At 32.7% G+C, this 12,877-nt stretch overlaps 1 non-coding gene across 1 annotated transcript; it reads left to right on the top strand.

Annotated features, from left to right (window-relative positions):
- Positions 1-9,442: 9,442 nt before the first annotated feature.
- On the top strand, positions 9,443-9,513 carry TRNAG-GCC (transfer RNA glycine (anticodon GCC)). The gene has a single exon. It is a non-coding gene; the product is annotated as a tRNA-Gly (tRNA).
- The last annotated feature ends 3,364 nt before the right edge of the window (positions 9,514-12,877 follow it).

The raw sequence follows: 12,877 nt of genomic DNA, 5'->3' as shown, positions 1-12,877 counted from the left end.
ACTACACCTGACGTTAAGCATATGCCCATTTATCTCTATAATTGAATCTTACTCAAAGATTACTATAGTCCAATACATATGTTAATTTACATTCTTTCACAAACAATGTCGCGCTCCATTAATCAAACTCAAAATCTCCTACTGTCTCATCCTATTTTCTTCTTGATTGTTGACAATTGCCTCTAATTACATATTATCCTTGTAGTGTAGTACTATAGATAATCTTGCCTATCACACAAGTATTAAATGCCCAAAAAGCTTTAGCAAAAGTTCTCTATGGAATTGTATGTATTTTAATATTTTTCTTTGGAGGTTTTAGATGCCTATGTTGTTAGTGCATGAATTGAGTCTTTATATATGTAAATGTTTCTTCATAGGTAAAGCAATGTGTGAAAATAATTGAATATGTTAAAATTGTTTTGACTACCTCCTTTGTTTTTGCTCCTTTGTGTGTTAGTATTGTAACATTCTGTTATTTATTTTGTATATCATCTACCTCATTCCTGAACATAATCAATAGTGTTGGAATTTATGTTGTTTTTTTTTTTTGTCTTGGAAAGATATCGTTAGCGTGCAGAGTTCTATTGCATGATTTGGGGCTGCTTGAAGCCCTCCAGATTTGTTATTGTGTATTGTAGGGTAAATGGAGTGGGCTCTATACCAGTGCAAGTCATAGGAGTGGGTGATCTCCAGATTTGGGCGATCTCCATAGAGATACATTGTCATGTTCTAATCACAATGTTTGAGTATTCAACCATCTTTGATGCCATAAGTTGTTGATGCTTGATTTGCCACTCGGCTAAATGTGAAGATCCCTTGGTCATGAATAATCTCTGTCATTTTGCCTACGAATCTAACCAAGATTTTACACCCTATCTAAGAATCAACACAATTCCTACTTATTCATCATTCCCAATTTTCCTAGCTAACCAGTTCCCATAATGATAATAATGTCAAGTCAATCTTATACAGAAAATTTTTTATGACATGGAATAGTAGGTCCATCATGGCCATTAAGTCAATATAGGCTTGGCGTTTGTCGTGAAGTGCTAAAATGACATCTTGCCTTATTGTAACACTTATCACATTCAATCAATTAATAATAAAAAAAAAGGTTTTACCATGATTGCAAGCTTTAACATGGAACTTACCTTATAACCATATTTATTACCATGTATCGCATTTCCCAAGATTTCTTACATCGAGGCTCGATGCATATCCATCCACGGTTCATGTTAGTCCACTATTTATGATTCGCGTGAACAATCTTTGGGGTTGACACACATAATTAATTTTTGATATAGATTTTAGCAGCACTGTACATATGCGGTACAAGCCTAGTTAATGCCTCTGCATGTACTCGCCAGAGGGCTTTTTGTTGGCATGCGACAGCTGGATGGATCTGCCCCCTCCGATCTGGGGTTGGCGATCTGATGGCTTGGAGCAGCTAGGGTTTAGCCTCGTAACTGCTTCTCCTATGTTCGAACGTCGGATGATTCATTTGGAGAGGTTGAGTTCTTGGTTTGTTGCTTTGCAGTTGTTTTGGTCTTCCGCTGCCTTGCAAGGGTTTGTGTCTGTTCCATTTGATTCCATGGAGAGTTACACTGTGCCCTCTTCAGGAGATACTCCATCACACTCGATTTCTCACTATTATTGTGTTTTGTGCTGCATGTTGATGTATTTTACTTCGGGAGCTTGCTTAGCTTGGGGGTTTGACTGTTTGCCTAACTTCACAGGGGTCTCTTGTCGGCTTTCCCATCCTGTGGAGGGAAACCTGGACAGTTATCGACCACAGAAATGTGAGCTACAAGTTTGGTTTAAGTTTTGTTAGTTCTTGCCAGTATTTAATCTCTATTATCTAACTTTGAGTTTGTTTGCGTACAGGCGAACCGCCATTTACTGGAATTACCCACTCTCAAGTATTCTCTGGCAGCTTTCTAAAAACATTTCAAGGAGAAGTATTTGACAAAGTGGTTTTTATGATGATAAGGCGAAATAAATTCATGATCTTCAGTTGGGATAACTCACTATGGATGAGTTTGTAACCAAATTCACGTCCCTGTTAAGGTATGTACCTTACATTCGGGAGGAAAAGTCCAAAATTCAGTGTTTCATTAGCAATCTACCAATGTTCATGAAAGAACGACTGGAATTTAAGAATATTAAACCATGTACGAGTCCATTCGAAAAGCATGGATCTGTTATCAACAGATGAAATCAAAAGGAGAAGGTAGTAAGAGTTGGGTTAGTAAAAAGTCACAAAAAAATATTCAGAACATGAAAAATGCGAAGACTGGAAACACCAAGAGTCTGCATAGGAATCATTACAACAAATTTATTAGAAGGAATCAACAAAAAACTAAATCACAAGGGTAAAGCAGGCAAGTGGAAGTTTCGAGTAAACCTAAAATTTTTTAGCCATATAGTTTACTTTCAATCCTAAAATTTGAATTATTACCAACCATGTTGTCAACAATGTAAACTTTGAAACGAGAACTGACACTGTTACCCGTCTCGTAGAGATAGCAAAAAAGTGCCCTGATTTTGAAAATGGGTGATGCAGAACACACATGTTTTTTTAGAGCATAGTTTTTGCCACTTTAATTTTTTTATGTACATTACGTTTTAGAATGGTAGTGATTTTCATGTTGGTTTAAAAAAGTGAGTATTCTGCATCAACCCTTTTTTAAAATACCTATTTTTTGACTTTAAATTTTCTAGTGTATGAAATGTAAATAATTATTTTCTAAATTTGATAGTTTTTGAAGTGGTTGTTTTCTTCATATTTTCTTGTTTTTTATTTTAATTTTAATTTTTTTTGTAGTGAGGTTTTTATTGTTTTGCATTTTTAAATTAGAAAGTCGATATTTTGAATTTTAGATAATCTACATATTTATACATTCTTAATTAATTTTTCAATCCACATGACATAATTGTTTCTAAAAAACAATATTTTTTAACAATGGACATAAAAATAACCCATTTTAACATAAATATAACAAAAAAACTACACGTTTTGATAATTTTTTGCTAGAATTGACATGTCAAAATCACAATTTTTATACGAAAATTTTAACTAAAAATGGTTAAATAATAGTTGTTGTTGTTGTGTGTGTGTGTGTGTGTTTTTTTTTTAATGAATTTCATGTCAAAAAAATAATAATAATCATTTTTTTTCTTCAAAATATAATGATTAACTTAAAAATCAATGCGAAAATCGCATATTACAAATATTGAACGCATAACAACCTTAATTGATTGATTATTCTTCTCATAAAATATCAAAGTCAAAACATTGCAAAGCTTGTTTTCCAAGCATAACTTAAATTTAATCAACAATGTCACGTAATCCAAACTCTTTGTCCTTTATAGTTTCATCATTGTCTTCTTCCACAATATTTTCTGCTTCCTTTTACTCATTTTCCTCTTCTAATGAATATTTGATGTCTGCGAATCTCCCAATGTATGTCTTTCCAAACATTCCATGTAATGGTGGTTGGGGTTCCTTTGCCTTTTTTGCCACACGTGATTCACTAAAGTCCCCTTTCTTCAACCGAATTTCTTGCATTGCATCTGGAAGAAATTGAAGAGAATTAATTCTTTGCTGAATGAAATTGCACTGTAATGGATTGTTCTCAATTGCAATGCAATTTCTTCATTTTTGAAGGCAGCATGCTAGTGTTGTACCTAATTATCAAGCACAAAAGAAATAATGAAGTAAATTAGTACAATGACATATTAATTAAAAAAAGAACATATTGAAATTCAATTCCATATAATAAAACTTACCTGAGCCAGAAAATAAATCCAGAACCCAATCTCCTTCATTTGAACATATGTCTATAAGATAGTTAATCAATAATTGTGGTTTTTGATAAATGTTAACTATCTCTCCTTTTGTTTCTTTGTCTTCATATGTTAGTTTTCTCACAACAGCATCATAAGTCAGTATTTGGCTATGACTCTTTCCGTCCACCCGATTAAAAATCATAGACATATGGTTATCATCTTTTCATAACTTTAACTTTTAAAATTGTATAGTCATCAACTATGAAGACATATTTCTTAATGAATTTCTTTTATGTTGTGTAGATTTAATTGTCAAAGAACTTCAGGAGCATCGCGAACAACAAACAAACGAAAGGAAGAAGTTGTACAAGCATCGAAAGAAGTGTTATGATAATCCGAATAAATATTTGGGTTTGATAATTGATGGTATGGACCAGAAGAAAACACTTTTACCACATTTTGTTCGCACACCCAAAAATTTACAGGAGGAAAATTTTATTCAGTTTCACTTGGTCGATTGTATGGTCTTCAATGGGAAAATGTTGCCAAGGGTATACTTCACAGCTCCAAATATTCATAATGATGCAAATATGACCATAACCATAATTCATGATGTGATTTTTCATTGCTCTGGTGATCTTCCTGAAGGTTTGTATCTACAATTGGACAACACTTGCCGTGAAAACAAAATCAGGTTGTTTTTGGATATCTAAACATGCTTGTTGAATTGAGAATTTTTCAAAAGGTAAAGGTTGGTTTCCTTCTTGTTGGGCACACTTATGACCATATTGATCAGATGTTCAGTCGTTTTTCAGTCACATTGAGGAGGAAGAAAGTTGGGAGCTTGCCATCACTAATTGAATGTATTAAGAAATCATACATGCCAGAACCTACTTTTGATGTGTTGGAAGAAACTGTTGACATGCGAAGGTTTATTTTGGGATCATATGGTGAGGGGAAATCCTTTGAACAACTTAATGACATTAGCTTCCAACATCAATTTCGTATCAAAAAAATTGATGGGAAAACACTAATATGGGGCAAGAAGTATTCAACTACTACAGAATGGGCACCGTCATCAGGTTTGCAATTTTTGAAGTTCATTCCAGATCATCCAATATTTGCATCAAAAACATTGTTATTACAATCAGTTGGTGAAGTTCAGAATGCACACAGACAGAATAGAGATATAAATTATTCTGATTGCCTGGAAGAAATTAAAAAATGTATTAGATATACATATGAGTATTTTGACATTGCTGATTCAGTTTGGTGGGAGTCATTTTTCAATAATCAAAGTGATATCATTTCAACAACAACAAATGAAGATATACCTTTGAAAAATCCATTTATTTGGCCACAAAATGTGTCGAATGAACATGAGGAAGTAAACATTGTTGAACATCAACAATCTCAAGGTATTATTAATTCTTCATAGGTAACAGAAAGAGAGATGTATATTGGTTCCAGAAGATCTCGTGCACAACGTGAAGCCACGGAAGACCTTTATAGGGGTTCAGTACAGGATATTAAGGAGAGTTGCATGATTGCAGTGCTAGTAGATGGAGATCCCAATGGCTATCCATTTTAAGTTGCTAAAGTTATAAAGGTTTTTACAGAAAATGAGGATGTTACAAGTGTTGAAGTACATTGGTATGCCACAAATACAGACCCATTCAATGGTGTGTATAAGCCAGAGATGGTAGTTGACAAAAGAAATGGCAGAAAAAGAAAAAGAAAGGGTACAAATATAAATCGCCGCCGCACAGACATATTAAAATTGGAGGATGTTGACATACTTGTTTATGACTTCAATTTAACAAAGAGAGGAACTCTTCGCTTCAAGACGATAGAGATTCTGAAAAGGTTGTTACCAGAAGGAATAGTGTTGACATGGGAGTCTGCTGAAACCATTCGTAGATCTAGAAGAATTTTGAAACCTGAAATGTTGGGCATGCATGTGGACTCAAATGGGGCACTAGTTGATGAAAGAGAAGAATATGGAACATCTTTGTCAGCATCCAGTCACTCATCTGAAGATGTGAATTCTGATAGTGTGCAAGAAAATATGAGTGATTTTGAATAATTGTTTAGGACAGTTTATATAACTGATGTATGCATTGTATGTTCAAATAAAATTAATGTTTTCCATATGGTGTTAAATGAGAAGTTATGAGGCATTTTTATGTTGTTGGATTATATGTCTTAATTATGATAAATTTTATTGTTTAAAATATCTACAATGCAATATTAAATTAGAGATATAATGTATGTTTTATTCAATATACAAATAATGACTTTTGAATTCATTTAGTGATGTAATTTGTTCATAATGTCATGGTTTTTTAATTTTATAGTTGAAAAAATTTCAATTTCTTTTGTATCTAGCATGTTATTGTTGAAAACATGTTAAATTTATACTTAGGAAAGAAAAATGATATTCTACCAAAAACATTAATGTGTTTTTTCCTCATAAACAACTTTGTTTGACACATAAAAATTTGGTTTTACTAGCATTTTTTTAAAATTTTGAAAATTGACCCTAAAAAAAAAAATCATTGTTTCAGTATCATCACTTTCATTTTGAAGCTATATTTTGCATGAAAATTTCATAGTAAATTTCGTAGTCACTGCCATTTTTAAAACATGTTCAAAATTGACGCCTAAAAAATAAAAACATCGTTCCAGTATACAAACTTTTCGTTTTTAGCACTGTTTTTGATGTTTTTTTGGGGTTTTTTGGCAAGAGTTCTCGTTTTGAGTTTATAGTCTCCATTTCAAAGTTTACATTGTTTGTCACAATTGTCTTTTTTTCTTGCAATGGTATGGTGTCTTAATCTTAATTACAAATATTATTGCGCCGCGAGGTGCTCTCCAACAATTATGGTAGAGATGTTGTAATGTAATGTTTAACATTTTTTACTAAGTCAAATTACATAAAAATAAATAAAAATATTAAACCAAATTAAATAAGAATATTAATATAATTTAATATAATTTTTTTAACTCCATCAAAATAAAAAAATACAAAAAAAATCCTATAAGATAAACTAATAATAAAAATAAAAATGACCCATGGTATTCATGTGGAATACAACCTATTTAAAGGGGAAAATTAAACCAACTTAAATCCATCTTAAATCTAGATGCAAACACCTTTTAGAGTGAAAATAGATTTGATCCCTCTCGATGCTTGGTAGATATGGATTTAAGATGGATCTACGCTGATCTATATATTGTCGATGTCGGTTTCTTGAAATATACTATGTGCATGTTTAATGAGGTCCAATGTTTCGAGTGAGATAAAAATGAATATTTTTCATTATCACCATGGAATAAAAAAATGTGGTTAAATTTCCCAAATTACTTACATTTTATAAATGGAAAATTGAGATAATTCACATTATTAAATGTTTTTTTAACTAGCCTAGATCTATCTTAACTCTCAATCTACCAAGGGGCGAGAGGGATCAAATCTCTTAGTGGTTTGCACGTCAAGAAATCTTATTCATCTTGAGGCTTGGTAGATCTAGAGATAAGATGGATAGATCATTCATATATATATATATATATATATATATATTCTTACATAACGATACCATTGGCAAAACCATAGGTAAACTAAATCATGGGAAGAATCTACAATTGATTATTTTGCCTCAATATATATATATATATATATATATATATATATATATATTATGTAATTTGACAAAGTCAAAATGTTTAAAAGAGAGGACATTAGAACATCTTTTGCATACTATGAGCAACTCTATAGTTAAAGAAGTATATTAACTTATAGAGGAAACAACCTATTTCAGAGTAATTTTTCTAGTTAATTTTTATAAAAAAAATTGGTAGAGATTTTTAAAAACTTGAGTTTAAATTGCTTAATAAAAGCATAATCTTACTTGAAAAAATATATTTTATCTATAAATTAGACTATATCTTAATTTTATTAATTAAATGAGATCACACTATCTTTTACATAATGAGCTGGACGCAACTATATAGTTAAATTCCAATTTTAACATTTAAATTTTTTCAACAATGGTATTTCTTTCTTACATCAATATCATAAATTTATACAACTTGAGTGGACCTAATGGATAAGAGCATGTGTTTCCTCCTAAGAGGTCACAGGTTCAACATCAAAAGAGAGTAGAGTATGTATGCCTTCCTAGACATAGCAAGTGCAAGTGGCCACAACAATATGTATGTCTGCGGAGACTTAGTAGTAATAATAATAGATGGTGTTTAATCATTTAGCTTGGGAATACCCAAAAAGCTTCCAAAAAACCCCACTAAAGACAGCTTGTTTAACTTGACTAGATGATGTTTAATGATTTAACTTAGGAATACCCAAAAACTTCCAAAAAATCACACTAAAGACAACTTGTTTAACTTGACTAGCTTATATTTTTCAAAATATCATTAATGAAATTAAATTGAAGTGCGTTGTCCCTTTAAACGACCTTTTGTCTCCATTGAAAAAGGAGAACAAGAAGGACCCAAAAAAAAATGAAAAGTGGCCATGGAAAAGGATAATAGGATGCAAGGTTAGAATTGGAAGACCTTTTGTCTCCATTGAAAAAGGAGAACAAGAAGTCCATTGAAAAAGGTGAAAAAAAGAGAACAAGGACCCAAAAAAAATATGAAAAGTGGCCGTGGAGAAGGATAGTAGGGTGCAGTGTTGGAATTTCAAAAGAGATCCACTTAAAAAAACAAGAAGCCCAAAACATATGAAAAGTGGCCATGGAGAAAGATTGGAATTTCAAAAGAAATCCACCTATCAAATTTGGCGTTTTTCACCATTCCTGACCTAATTTTATAATTTCAAACCAAAATTTTGGCGTTTTTCACCATTCCTGACTTAATTTTATAATTTCAAACCAAAATTTTGGCGGTTTTGTAATTTTTTAAACTATATTTAATGGTCAAATCACCTCCTAACGGGCAATTTGCCCGCCCTGCAGGGGTGGAAGGGCCTTCAAAATTCTGGGTTGAAATTATGAAAACGGGTCAGGAGAAGCAGAGTAGGATCATGGGTGTAAAATGCAAATAATTCAAGGAGGCGGTAGCGCATTATGTATGTAAAATCCGCTGTAATTCTCTTCAAATGCAAAGCGGCAAGTTTTTCGAGGTACGCGACATTATCGTTCAGAGCAATTCAGAGGTTAGGGTTTGGTTCAAATCCACTTAAGTTCGAGAAATTTCGACATGTTGTGTTAATGTCCTTAAATTCTTGGCCATGATGATTCGCTTAAGACTCTTAATAGAAATTTTCACATTAAATTGATGAGATTTTCAAGCCTCAAGATTACCTGACAGGAAAATTCGAGAGAACGGACCTCTGAACAAGTTCGCGGGATGTGGGCTCAAATTTATATCTAGACTGTTCTAGAAACTTGTCGGAAGTCGATTGATAGCAGAGGACATCACAAAATTTGTGACGGGAGACCTTCTGCAACAAACACCAACTCCTCGGTGCCGGCATTACATATATGACAGGCACGACTGCAGATTCCAGGATGGTGAAATGCAGATATAAATGACCCAGACCAGATACATGGTTTTAGTTGATTGGATTAACGCAAAAGAAACTATTATTCTATAAATTAGGAAGAAAAGAGAGAAAACTGTATATACATCTGCACCAGTGGTCTAGTGGTAGAATAGTACCCTGCCACGGTACAGACCCGGGTTCGATTCCCGGCTGGTGCAGTGAGATATGCGTAATTTTAATTTTTTCGATTTTAGGTTTTCGGGTTTTTAAGTCAAATGTTCATGTATCCTTCTGCTGGTGCTTTAAAAAGATTCATTTTCTTTTCTGTTTCAATTTTAGGTTTTCGGGTTTTTAAGTCGAAGGTTCATGTATCCTTCACCTGTCACGCAGGGTTAATTTTCTTCTCTTTGCGCTGACATTTTTATGTGTCCTATGGATTGCAGGGCGAGCCATTCCTTCGCTGGCCAAATGGGTTTAATGTATAAAACCATGAAGAGTTCGAACTATCAGAAAAATCATGAAGTCTCCTTGTTTGTCTCGCACTTCGTGGATCCTTCTCTCAGAAAAATTATTGAAGAATTGTGTTACCTCAATCCCGGGAAGATTAAGGCACATATAAATAGAGCATATCCAGTGCAAGAAACCCGCGCCTTTACACTAGGCAGGCAGTTTGCAAGAACATGAACTCGAGGATTCAGCCTGTAGCCTCTATTAGACCACACTAGCAAGAAGTCGTCTATCAAGTTGGCTTATCATTGTTTTGTTACTAGAAATATTTTGTTGCTCTGAGTGCGCATTCTTTTAACAAATATATTAATTTTAATTGGGGTATGGAAAGTGCTTAAGCTCGATATGATATTTGAAACTCGCAGTAAAACATGTATATGAAATCGTTTTCGTATATATAAATGGTATTTGATAATCAAAGAAATATTTTAATTTTTCAAACTGGACGGTAATCAATTTGAAATGTTAATCGATCACTTATTGAATATTTTTTTTTTGAATATGTTTTAGGTTGATTTGAGTGAACTTTGTCAATATCATATCATGATATAATGGGGCGATTATAGTGTTGAATTTTCATACTTATTTTGTTGGGAATTGATCAGATGGACTAATCACCCTTATGGGATCCACTTAAGCCCGTCGATTGGGTTTTTGTGTAACTGAAAACTCAACATGGTATGGACTAATTGCCACTCTAAGATCTATCTTGGGCCGCTCAAAAAGGTAGTGGTATGGACTAACAACCACTATGGGATCCACCCTAGGGCCATTAAAAAAGGTAATAATAATGATAACAAAAAACTTAAGATATAATTGGTTTCAATGTTTAAGATGATGAAAATAAAAATTTTCTTTATAGAGCTTGTCAATAGTTAAATTATTTACAATGTTTATATAACTTAATTTCTATAAGAGAAAGAGCTAAAACCATTAAAATATAAGATATAATAAAAAGCTAAGATTTCTTTTAATAATGCCCCAACCACACATCAAGCAATGAAGATTAGTAGCATATGGCAAATAGTCAAACTCAGGATTGGTATGTAGATATGGTTACAATACTTAGCCTTTTTTATACAATTAGTCATACCGAATGACTAAATAAATATTAGTAAGAAAAGTGAAAAAAGACCTCCATAGTCTTTTTCATGTTTGTAGTCCACCAAATTAAAAATATTACATTTACATTTACTTGTAAGTGTACAGAACTCCATAGCTAGGCTTGACTGAAATCTACTTTACCATTTATAGGGTGAATGGAAATAAAATGAATTTCCCTATCCTTGAAATGATAACAATAAGTGAATGGGGAAATCTAAACATAAAATAACAAATCAAACTATAAAAAGAAAAGAAAAAGAAGAATAATGAAAGAATTAGAATAGAAAAGAGATATATTCATTTATAGAGATGCACTAGTGGTTTAGACTAATACTCTACCATGGTACAAACTTGGTTTCATTTCTCGACTAGTATAATAGTGTCAAAGCATTCTCCTTTTATAATCTACATTTTGAGGCTGAATACTTTTTCTTCTTGACTAGTATAACAAAGTCAAATCATTTTTGGTTTCTCATCTACCTTTTAAGGTTGAATACTTTTGAAAATACAATAGGTAAAGATTACTATACCGACATTAAGCATATGCCCTTTATCTCTGTAATTGAATCTTACTCAGAGAGTACTACAATCCAATACATATGTTAATTTACATTCTTTAACAAACAATGCTGCGCTCCATTAATCAAACTCACAATCCCTTGTAGTCTCATCTTATTTGCTTCTTGATTACTACACCCGACGTTAAGCATATGCCCATTTATCTCTGTAATTGAATCTTACTCAAAGATTACTATAGTCCAATACATATGTTAATTTACATTCTTTCACAAACAATGTCGCGCTCCATTAATCAAACTCAAAATCTCCTACAGTCTCATCCTATTTTCTTCTTGATTGTTGACAATTGCCTCTAATTACATATTATCCTTGTAGTGTAGTACTATAGATAATCTTGCCTATCACGTAGGTATTAAATGCCCAAAAAGCTTTAGCAAAAGTTCTCTATGGAATTGTATGTATTTTAATATTTTTCATTGGAGGTTTTAGATGCCTATGTTGATAGTGCATGAATTGAGTCTTTATATATGTAAATGTTTCTTCATAGGTAAAGCAATGTGTGAAAAGAATTGAATATGTTAAAATTGTTTTGACTACCTCCTTTGTTTTTGCTCCTTTGTGTGTCAATGTTGTAACATTCTGTTATTTATTTTATATATCATCTACCTCATTCCTGAACATAATCAATAGTGTTGGAATTTATGTTGATTTTTTTTTTTGTCTTGGAAAGATATCGTTAGCGTGCAGAGTTCTATTGCATGATTTGGGGATGCTTGAAGCCCTCCAGATTTGTTATTGTGTATTGTAGGGTAAATGGAGTGGGCTCTAATACCATTGCAAGTCATAGGAGTCAGTGATCTCCAGATTTGGGCGATCTCCATAGAGCTACATTGTCATGTTCTAATCGCAATGTTTGAGTATTCAACCATCATTGATGCCATAAATTGTTGATGCTTGATTTGCCACTCGGCTAAATGTGAAGATCCCTTGGTCATGAATAATCTCTGTCATTTTGCCTACGAATCTAACCAAGATTTTACACCCTATCTAAGAATCAACACCATTCCTAATTATTCATCATTCCCAATTTTCCTAGCTAGCCAGTTCCCATAGTGATAATAATGTCAAGTCAATATTATACAGAAACAATTTTATGACATGGAATAGTAGGTCCATCATGGCCATTAAGTCAATATAGGCCTGGCGTTTGTCGTGAAGTGCTAAAATGACATCTTGCCTTATTGTAACACTTATCACATTCAATCAATTAATAATAAAAAAAAGGTTTTACCATGATTGCAAGCTTTAACATGGAACTTACCTTATAACCATATTTATTACCATGTATCGCATTTCCCAAGATTTCTTACATCGAGGCTCGATGCATATCCATCCACGGTTCATGTTAGTCCACTATTTATGATTCACGTGAACAATCTTTGGGGTTGACAC

This window comes from Pinus tabuliformis, chromosome 6, assembly GCF_031772625.1.
Source record: "Pinus tabuliformis cultivar Carrire ecotype Pingquan chromosome 6, CPIR1, whole genome shotgun sequence".
Classification (NCBI taxonomy): Eukaryota; Viridiplantae; Streptophyta; class Pinopsida; order Pinales; family Pinaceae; genus Pinus; species Pinus tabuliformis.
Note: the sequence above shows the minus strand (reverse complement) of the source record. Positions and strands in the feature narration are given on the sequence as shown.